An 11,781-nucleotide genomic window follows, 5' to 3' on the forward strand; every position below is an offset into this window, starting at 1 on the left:
AGTACTGTGTTCAGTGGCACCAGGATGAAATATGTGCATACTGAGGGTTTGTAATGCTAGTGATTCAATTTTCAGGGTCAATAGTGGTCAGATGGCATTCAAGAGGCATGTCTGTGCATCCTCTATTTTAACTGTGTGAGCAATAACTGTGCCAAGTTTAGGGGTGAATAATGTTTGCACCATTCATTCTAGGGTACAACTATGCCCCATCAATGAGTATATACTCCTGCTGAACAACCTGTGATCACATTAGATGTTTGTGCAGGGTGCAGTAACCAGTGTCTGCTATACTGCACAAGCTGTTATCCCGGTGCTACTGCCATTTCTTTGACAGGGAGGAATGTACTTTTCAGCAGGCAATGTACATCCACATATGGCTGCAGAGACATGGCAAGCTATTTAATTTGGGTTCACAGTTTTGCTGAATTTTTTAAATGACAACTTGCACACCATGGACTGCACAATTTATTATAATTTACATTAGTGCAGTTTCCACTTTAAAGTCATGTTCAAGAGTTTAAGGTGCTCAAAACATAGAAGCTGTCAGAATTAGTAAAATTGATGTCAGCTTATATAGCTCATGTCAACACTTGTCACATACACCATCAGCATCTAATCGATTAGCCCAAAAAAGAAAAAAAAAAAAAAAAAAAACACTGCACTGGTCAATAAATATGCACAAGCTGGAAATAATTTTAATCAACATTATATAGCCCAAATAAAAATTAAGTGAGTCTGCAGTGGTTTCTGGTTTATGCAAAACTTTTGAGGGTCAAAAAACCATTATAAAATGAAAATGATACATCCTACAGAAAATTTTCAAAATTCCAAAGTGAAAGAGCATAAAATTTTGTGTGGAATGACCTACTAAAAAATTAAAACTGGTTCAGCCATTTAGCCACACTGGATTGTCAAAAATCAGCAGTTTTTACCATCTTGGTGGAAAAATGATTTATCTCGTATTACAATGCCTGTAACTTAAAAACAGCTACTTTAAATTGAAACTGTAATTCATGAAAATTGTGAAGAATCAAATTCTGTGTAACAAGAGCTCCTAAATTTTCAGATACATTCACTCTTTTGCAAAGATACAAATAAGAAAGAGAAAGTATGGGTAGGGCACAATTCCTGCTAAGACTTTTATGTGAAATCCAGTTACTTTTCAACCCCAAATCATCCACATTCATCCAAGTATTCATTTTTAAGGGCAGTTTAGTTAGCTACCATATCTACCTAGGTAGTTAACTCTATTTATTAATTTAAGTAGGCCAGTAGGGAATTTACAGCATTTTAGGTTAAATACATTTCCTTGTGGTAATCACACAAAGAAGTAGGGCTTAAGAAAAGGGAAACAAGCATGGGAAATATTGAAGGAAAAAACATGAAGGATTTGCAGTTCCTGAGCCCCTGATAAGGTTGCTGACGCAACAGTGAAGTTCATTGTGTGTTTGTAGATGTATGGCAGCTCCATACTTTTGAACAGAATTCATCTGCAACTGTTCTAGAGAGCTTTATTGGGGGGGGGGGGGGGAACACCTTCAGTTTGGCATGTTTGCCTCCACTTGCCAGCACTCCATTAGTGTCTACTTGCTACTTCAAATCAGGAGGAACACTCAGTGGGATTCATTGAAATAGTGATGGTAAACCAGAAAAAACTGTCTGGTCCCCATTGCAACCACATAACCACCAGTGTCCCAGTATCCTTCAAGTGTAAGAAGGAATGCCAAGCAGCTTCTTCCTGCAAGAAAGCTTCTATAAAGTGTTCAGCTATATGTAGTGAAGGCAAGTGGCTTTCATGCCTTAACTCTTGAACAGAAGAGGACAGTTTCCTTGATTCAATGTAAATTGATGATGAGATTGACATCTGTAGGTGCCCCGGGGGTCCCGGTCGCCTATGGTGGACTGGAGGCCAAGCGGTGACCTCTCCAGTTGTCAGGATGCTAGGAAATGACTGTGGACACGTCAGAAATGCCAAAGAAACATTATTAATTCATAACACCTTTATTCCTGCCGAGTACAATGTGGCCTGCGTAACACAGGCTGGCTGAGCTTGGTGATATCAACGACCCTCCCCAAGTCCTCCCTGACTCGTAGCGATGACACCAGCTCCGGGCCGCACCAGTCTTGCTAGTGCAGCGCTGCGTGCTGTGACGTAGGGTTGGAATGTCCTTACTTCGGCTGTGCATGGTGAAGTTGTGAAATGCAGTACAGCTGACGCTAACCTCTGTCTTACACTCTACGAAAGTCTCCGTCTAACACAAACCCGCGTGCTAAGCAATTCTCTCGCCTGTTGTGTGTAACCAGGCCATTGCCCGTGTGTGATGACACATTCTGATATATGTGCAATCCTCTTACCTCGTGGTTAACTTACTGCCTCTGGCTCTCGTCATAGGCAACGAAACTTTGACAATATTCCACGTTTCCAACTCTTTACTATTCCACGACACTACACATCCCCCTCCTTTAAGAAAATTTGTCCCGAATTTTACAATTCTGGACTTACTGGTTGTGCATGCCACACTTCCTTATACTCTACAGGTGTCTTACAACTACTCCTTCAACACTGTCAAACTTTTCTTATCTGCTAATAATCTATTTACACTTAATACTGATTCCAATCTTATCATTGGTTATCTATTTATATTACGTTCCACTATTCCCAATCCATCCCATAGGTATTTGATTTATGGTTGTTATTTCAGAACAAGACATCTTTTTCCGTATAAAAAAGTAAGTTGCACAAATAAACATTAGAACTAAGATTATGCTAGGTGTTGACACACAAAATATAATTGTGTTTTGCTTACGTTTCTCCCGATATTGCTGCACATGCTGCAGTAGTTGATTAACTGAGATCTGCTCTTTTTCTGAGATAATCAGGCTATCTAAAGATTGTAGCAATGTGGGATCCAAGAACTCATTAATAACCATTAGGTTCTGGCAAGGCAATATGTGTGGTGGTTCCTCTGGATAATACAAGATAGGCTGTGTCACGTTAATCATTGTTGTACTCGTGAAAGTAGCTGGTAGATGAAAATGCTTCCCCACTATTTCACATCCCGTGCCATTAATCAGTAACCCACTGCCCTGCAATTCAAGCTTTGATATATCTGTCAATCTACCATTTCTGTAAGAAGTGGTAACTATGGTCTCTAGTTCGGACACAGAGTAAATCCAATGTTCCCCAACTTTCTGAAATTTCGGTCCCGGAAGCAACACCTTTTCGCATTCTAAGGTTCCCATATTCCCCAAGAACAACTGCATCTCACATGAATGATTGTGGGTTGCCACCTCCTTTGCTGGACAAATAAAAACACTTCCCCTGAAACAGTCTGTCAAATCTTTCGTAGACATTACCACATGAGCACCTCTCCGTCTTGACACTAACAACACTTCCCGAGTTTGCACTTGCACCCACTTCCCAAGTGCACCCCACCTAATTGGATACGGGTGTACTGTATAACAATGGTACCCCGAATTGATACCCATCACTGGTATTTGCACTTCTACGTGTATACTCGCCTGATTCATAATTACTCTCACTTTAGACATGCAATAGAATAACGGTAAATTCCACTTCGCTGGAGGCACGACATGACAAACTTCTTCCGAGAATTCTTTCTGCGCTTTCAGTAATGCCTTCTGCATCTGATCTGGACCTAACAAAGTGGCACTCAATTGCCCATGCACTGCGTGATGCATAGCTTCATATAACGCTTCCAATTCGATACGCGCATCATCCACCCTGTCTGCTAATGCCCTCAATAAAGCTGCTACTTATATTTTCCCATCTATTTGGCTCAATCTCGCATGTATAGCTTCTATATCCCCATTCAACACTTTTCTGGTATTTGCTGCATACTGTTCCAGGTCTGACGTCAACTCCCGCACTGTTCTAGTGACATTCAATATCCCCTGCTCCATGTTACCTATACGTGTCGTGTGCCAATCCACTTTTGACTTTGTCTCCTCCCCGAGGACACTTAGTCTACTTATCCCTAGACCTAAGTGTGTAAGGAACGTTCCTCTGCTGTTCTTTTAGCTTTGGTACCCTCACACCCTTTGTTACTGCGGGAGGAATCTGCGATAACGCATCCACTGCGTCCTTAAACGCCTTAATCCTACTCACATGAACTACTGACGACTTGGTTGGTAACTGAAACTTTACGTTCACTGGAGACGCTATTTCATTTACCTGATATGGTCCAGAATATTTCATCAAAAACTTCTTCGTTTTACTCTTCGGAACATAAGGATTAGCCAACAATACCCATTGACCAATTCTGTATTGCGGCAGTTTACCTGTTCTTTGCCCAATACTCTCTTGTTTCTCCAAAGCTTTAGTATTAGCACACCATACCCTTTGCCAAATCTCTTTCAATTTCTTGGCGAAATTCTTCACTGACTCATCCTGTGAACATACCTGAGGTTTGAGCACATCAAATGGTGATGGCATTTTCCGACCATAAATTACCTCATTCGCGGAGAGCCCTGTTCCTGTATGAACTTCCGCGTTATATGCGCTTGTCAACAGATTTAAATACACGTCCCAATCCATGTGTTCTGAATTTACGTAATGACTAATCATCTTAACTAACGTCCTATGAACCCGTTCTGTTCGTCCATTCGACTGAGGATGAAATGGGCTTGCGCGCAATTTCTTAACTTTCAATAAACGGCATAACTGCTTCATCAGCTCCGACATAAAGTTACCACCCTGATCTGTAATTATAGTATCAGGCTCACCATACTTCAGCAACCAGTTATTTACTAAGGCTTGCGCAACAGTGCTTGCCTTCTGATCTGGAATAGCTACCATTACCAGGTATCGGGAAAAATGATCTAATATTGTTAATACGTATCGATTACCTGCTTGGGTCTTGTTAAATGCCCCGATAACGTCTAATCCTATGAATGCGAATGGACGATCCGCTTCAGGTAGTCTCTGTAACTGAATTTTCTGATGACTTAAATCCGCTCTCTGCGCACACGGTATACAATTTTGTACATACCGTTCTACATCATTGCGACGTGTCTTCCACCAAAACCTTTCAGCTACCCGTCTATCAGTCGTTCTTCTACCACCATGACCCGACAATACATGGTAGTGCGCTTGTTTCAACACTTCTTCCCTCAGCGACTCCGGTACTATGACGCGTAGTCCGCACTTCGTCTTCCTGCAAAGCAACCCATCCTGCATTTCAAACTGCGGTTGTGTTCGGAACAATTGACACACTCTCCTTCTCACTTATGCCCACAACTTGTACAGCTGCTATTTTTCTACTAAGCGCATCTGCATTCGTGTGTTTTACCCCTGGTTTGTGAATTACCTCGTAGTCAAATTCACTTAGTTTCAGTGCCCATCTCGTTAAACGACTTGAAGGATCTTTCAACGCCAACAACCACTTCAATGCTGCGTGATCTGTAATCACCTTGAACTTTCGCCCATATAAATAACAGAGAAAATACGAGATACCGTAAATCACTGCTAACATTTCTTTCTCGGTAGTTGAATAATTCTTCTCTGCCTTATTCAGTTGCCTGGAAGCATAAGCCACTGTATGTTCCTGTCCATTAACCCTCTGAGAAAGAATACAACCTACAGCAATATTACTAGCATCACAAGATAGTATGAACTCTTGTTCGAAATCAGGAAGTATCAACACTGGGTCTGATGTTAGTATCTGTTTGAGCTTCTCGAACGCCTCCTGACACTGTGCTGTCCATTCAAACTTAACACCTTTCTTTAACAATCTCGTTAATGGATGTGCAATTTCCGCAAACCCCTTTACATATCGTCTGTAGTAATTACATACACCGACATATTGCTGAACTTGTTTAGTGGTCTGTGCTACTAGAAAACCATGCACAGCCGACGTAAGACGAGGATCCATTCTTACCCCATCCTGACTGATAATATGCCCAAGATAAGTCACTTGTGTCTGAGCAAACTGACATTTCTCGACATTAAGCGTAAGATTTGCCACTCTCAGCCTACTAAATACTTTGTTCAGTCGTTCCACAGGCTCTTCTATATTACACGAAAAAGTAACAATATCATCGAGGTATACCATAGCAATCTTCGGTTTCAGTCCCCAAAGCACACCATCTAACAGACGCTGGAAAGTAGCAGGAGCGTTTTTCAACCCAAATGGCATTCTGTGATACTGAAAGTGACCAAGGCTTGTTGTAAAGGCCATCTTTGGTCTATCCTCAGGACTTACTTCTATCTGATAATACCCACTCTTTAGATCTAGTGTCGAAAAATATTTACACCGACCTAGGTTATCCAATGTTTCCATGATGGTCGGTATTGGATACGCATCTGTTACAGTTTGTGCATTCAAAAAACGATAGTCACAACAAAACCTTTACTTTTTAGTACCGTCCAATGACTTCTTAGGAACTACCAAAATGTTGGCAGACCAAGGGCTTTCACTGTTCTCTATAATACCATCCCTTAGCTGTTGATTAATAAATTCTTCCACTAGTGGTTGTAGGTGTTTTGCTATCCTGTATGGTTTTCTATAGACCGCCAGACTATCACCAGTCGGTATACGGTGCTGTGTAACAGGTTGGTTCAAATGGCTCTGAGCACTATGGGACTAACATCTGAGGTCATCAGTCCCCTAGAACTTAGAACTACTTAAACCTAACTGACCTAAGGACATCACACACATCCATGCCTGAGGCAGGATTCGAACCTGCGACTGTAGCGGTCGCGCGGTTCCAGACTGAAGCACCTAGAACCACTCGGCCACAACGGCTGGCTGTGTAATAGGAGTTGCTGGTAATGGAACTTCTGAATTAAACAAATCTAAATACTCTAATAACAAAGCTTCCATAGCTTTCCGATCACCATTCTCCAAATGACGAATCTTATCACGTAGTACAGATGCCTTGACGGTTTGCTTGACGTTATAATCGCCTTGGGATTCACCTATATCCTCGTCGTCGAGTATTTCCAAACTTGCTACCACTAAACCCTTTGGGAGATCCACTTCATCTGCCCCAAAATTATCTACACTGACCAGAATCATCAGTTCCCCATTTATATCTGTTACGCGCACAACACTCCTCCTAATAAAACAATGCATTTCATTCAATGGTTCATTGCTCTGCAGTGGCTCCACCACACATAGTCTCTGCTGTGGTACATCGGTACCTACTGACAACCAAACTAACTTCCCTGTACCCGAAGGCACTTTGACATGCGTAATCATCTTTAATGCCCTTGTACGCGGTTCAATTGGTGACATCTTAGCAACGGATGCACCTCGCGATGTAGAAACATTTACAGCTGTTGTACCCATTGAAAACAAGTTTCCACTAAGTTCAACTGTACGCTGTGAAAGACTAATTTTGGCATGGTGTTTATCGAGGAAGTCCAGTTCGAGAATCACAGAATACCCTTGTCCCACAGTTGGCAACACTTCCATTTGCTCTCCGAACTCTACAGTTCCAATCTTAAAAACGAGCTGTGTTGTACTCAATGATTGCAACTCATTATTCCCTACTCCAAGTAATCTATACCTAGGAGTACCTAGTCTTCTCCTACCCACAAGGTCTAGACCAGCAACAGATACATGTGCCCCCGTATCAATCAAAAACTTACCTCTGTTATTCCTTACAACACCCATCAAGCAACAATCTGTCTCTGTACTAGTTTTCACCGTACTTCTGCTTACCGGGAATGTCTTTCGATGGATGAAACACTCCCGTTCCTGTTTAACACTTTTTCCTGTTTATTCCCATTACCATTCTGCTTACTACGACACTCACTCGCCTTGTGACCATAGCTTTTATAAGCATAGCACTGCGGGTGTCTGCATTGAGCCTTCATGTGACCTTTCCTCCAATAACGGTAACAATTCCTCTCTGACGCAAAGATGCGTTTATCATTATCTCCTGTAGATGCGTTGCAATACGCAGTGCTGCAGCTAAATCCCCAGGATTCTCTATCCTAACCCTATGAGAAAATTCTGCAGGAATTCCCCTGAGGAATACATCGAGGGCTCTATTTTCTGCCTCTCGTAGTAATACATGATCCGCATCAGGATTACCCAATAATTCATAGGTCTGCGAATTAATTTTCCGTATCCTATCTGAAAAAGACTCCACTGTCTCATTGACCTTCTGTGTCAAATTAGCTAACTTCTCCCTAAAAAATCTTGCACTATTCTGCTTACGATATCTTCGTCCTAATCCATCTGCCAATTCTTCAAACGTGCTCGCCTTACTAAGCGTCTCATGGTACATCACGAACGTCTTGACTTCCCCTGCAAGTCGCAAACTTGCCATATGTAACGTAGTTACGTCCGACCAATTGCTCATTGCAGCTGTTACCAAAACATCGTTAATGAACGCTGTGACATCCTCTGTTGTTTTACCCGAGAAAGGCATGATCAGGTTAGCTACTGAATGATATATTGCAAGGTTGGACATTGCTACTGACTTGCACTCACTTGAACCCGTTTGCGACTCTTGTGCTGAATGCAAGGTCTCCATTTGCGTCATTAATTCTACATGACGTAACTTATGCTGTGCATTCTCTTCCAACAATTTTGAGACTTGCTCTGCAGAGCAGCTATACTCACTTCAGTACTAACGGATCTTGTTTCCGGCATGATTTGTGCAAATTACCAACCACTTACTCTGTACTGAATTTACTCTTCAGAACAATAACTACACTAGCTACTCAACTCCTTTGTCGCAGATGAGCACTACACACAAGAAGACAAACAAGACTCACAATGCACAACTAAACAAAATTAATCCTTCCGCCTTGTTATTGCCCAGCGACACTCTCTACCATTGTGTGCTGTGTGACCAAACCGTCTACAAATTGAACATTCTACTGGTACAAACTTCGTGCATGGCTCCCCATGCCCCGTTAAATTACACACAGTACATCTGACTGGTACCAAGTACGTTTCCCAACTGTTTCCCTTAAACTCAGATAAATCTGCTGTTTCCGCAGGTCTCACAAAGTACACTCCCAACAAAGAACGTGCATCCATAGTTATTAACAAAAATCGCCTCGTGCACTTACCACAAGGCTGCGTAGAGTCGACAGTTCTGACTGCAGTTCTGTGGTGTCAGTCCTGCAGTGGCGGTGTCGACGACTCCAAATACCAGATCTGCAGGCCAGTGCTGTAGTGGGCGGTTCGAACACTTCTGATACGAAATCTGTAGGCGATGGGTGCGAGGACTTCTGACACCAAATCTGTAGGTGCCCCGGTGGTCCCGTCGCCTACGGTGGACTGTAGGCCGAGCGGTGACCTCTCCAGTTGTCAAGATGCTAGGAAATGACTGTGGATGCATCAGAAATGCCAAAGAAACATTATTAATTCATAACACCTTTATTCCTGCCGAGTACAATGTGGCATGCGTAACACAGGCTGGCTGAGCTTGGTGATATCAACAACCTTCCCCGAGTCCTCGCTGACTCGTAGCGATGACACCAGCTCTGGGCCGCACCAGTCTTGCTAGCGCAGCGCCGCGTGCTGTGACATAGCGTTGGAATGTCCTTACTTCAGACTTCGGCCGTGCGTGGCTGGTGGCACCCGGCTGGCCACCCCGTCTTCTTCCCTGCTCCTCCTGGTGTCTCGTCCGCGGGGGATGGGCGGAACGGGCTGCAATCCCCCAGCATCGTCGGCTCACCCGGTTGTGACGGCGAATGAACAGGGCCTAGGCTCTGCACGATCTCGACAATGGTTCACTGATGTGGTCAGCATTGGTGGCGAGCGAGTCTGCCGCAATGTCTGCTAATCCTGGGTTGATGATTGACAGCGGCAGCAGAGAGGACCAGAGCTGGTACTGTCCCCTCACATCTGCTGCTGGATGGGCCGCCCTTACTGCAACATCTCCTTAATAAAGATTAACATGTCGATCACTGAGCTGAGCACTACGCAGCGACCCAGTACACATCTAACTGCAAGTCTGACTGCGAGTGCAAGTGCGAGTGCCTTGTTGCTATCAAAGCTGGCATATTTAAAGGAACGAGCAACGTCCTGACGTCATGCTCGTTTGTAATGACCGCATTCGTTCCACTTATTCTGCTAATTCATCTGTCGTACTCGCCCCTTAGGTGTTGTTGCGACAGAGTTACGTGTTGTTACGACAGACTTACGTGAAGTTGTGAAATGCAGTACAGCTGACGCTAACCTCTGTCTTACACTCTACAAAAGTCTCCATCTAACACAAACCCGCGTGCTAAGCAATTCTCTGTCGCCTGTTGTGTGTAACCAGGCCACTGCCCCTGCATGACGACACATTCCGATATATGTGCAATCCTCTTACTTCTTGGCTAACCTACTGCCTCTGGCTGCTGGCATAGGCAACAAAACTTTGACAATATTCCATGTTTCCAACTCTTTACTATTCTGTGACACCACACATCATCAAAGAGGAAATCAATTTAGATCCCATCCCAGAAGAAGATGAAGAATTCGATGACGATATTTCATCCTGGGGAACATCTCCCCCGAAATGCAAACAGTGTCAAAAAATAAACAATAAATGAATGTAAATACAGAGAACAATTGCTTAAAGAATGTTAGCACACAGGACTCACATTCAGGAGTATGACAATTCAGATCGATGTCTGGCCACCCTGATTTCCTTAAACACATGATTTCCTTAAACACATGATTTCCTTAAATTTCTTAAGGCAAATGGTTGGATAGCTCCTTTGAGAAGGCATAGCCAATGTCCTTCCCCATTCTTACATAATTTGAGCTTTCATTCCATCTTTAATGACCTGTCAAGGGATTGTTAAACACTAATCTGATTCCCTTAAAAATGTTTGTAAAGAGTTTATCCCTCGTATGGCTGCTTTTACAGGTGGCTCAGCCTTTGATGGTGCAGGATAAGCCTGTGACATGATTGGAATAGGAAGTACTGGGTAGATGGATTGGGCAGGTCTTGCACCTGGGTCTTCCACAGGAATATGATCCCTGAGGCAAGGGGTTGGGATTGGGTGTGGCATAGGGATAGACTAGGATGTTGTGGAGGTTGGGTGGATGATGGAACACCACTTTAGAAGGGGTGGGAAGAACCTTGGGCAGGAGGACCCTCATTTCAGGGCATGATGATAGATAATCAAAGTGCTGACAAAGGATGTGGTTCAGTTGTTCCAGTTCAGGGTGGTAAAGGATGACGAATGGGGACGTTCTCCTTTTTAGATGGTTCTTGGGGGTGGTGGGAGGACTTGAGGTGTGTGGGGATGTGGAACAGAAAATCCATTAATGGATTACATCTGGGAGAGGAGGGGGGGAGGGGGGAGTGCCTGCCTGTGAAGCTCTTTGTGAGACCTTAAGCATATTGGGCAAGGGATCTGCCTTCACTGTAGACATGCTGTCCCTGGGTGGCAAAGCTGTATGGGAGGGAGATTTTGGTGTGGAAGAGATGGTGACTATAAAAATGCAGATGCTGTTGGTGATTGGTGGGCTTAAACTGGATAGGGGTTTGGATGGAGCCATCAGGGAGGAGCAGGATGATGTCCAGTTAGGTGGCATGCTGGGTTGAGAAGGACCAAGTGAAGTGGATGGGTGTTGAGGTTGTGAAGGAATGAGGATTGTGTCCTGGCCCTGAGTCCAGCTCATGAAGATATTCTCAATGAACCTGGAGCGGATCAGGGGTTTGAGGTTTCAGAAGGCTAGGAAAGTTTCCTCTAGACGACCTATAAACAGGTTGGCATAGGAGGGTGCTATGTGGGTGCCATTGCTGTGCCACAGATTTGTTTGTAAAGTTTCCCTCCAAAGGAGAATTAGGATACAG

This window comes from Schistocerca nitens, chromosome 2 (genome assembly GCF_023898315.1).
Source record: "Schistocerca nitens isolate TAMUIC-IGC-003100 chromosome 2, iqSchNite1.1, whole genome shotgun sequence".
NCBI classification, from domain to species: Eukaryota; Metazoa; Arthropoda; class Insecta; order Orthoptera; family Acrididae; genus Schistocerca; species Schistocerca nitens.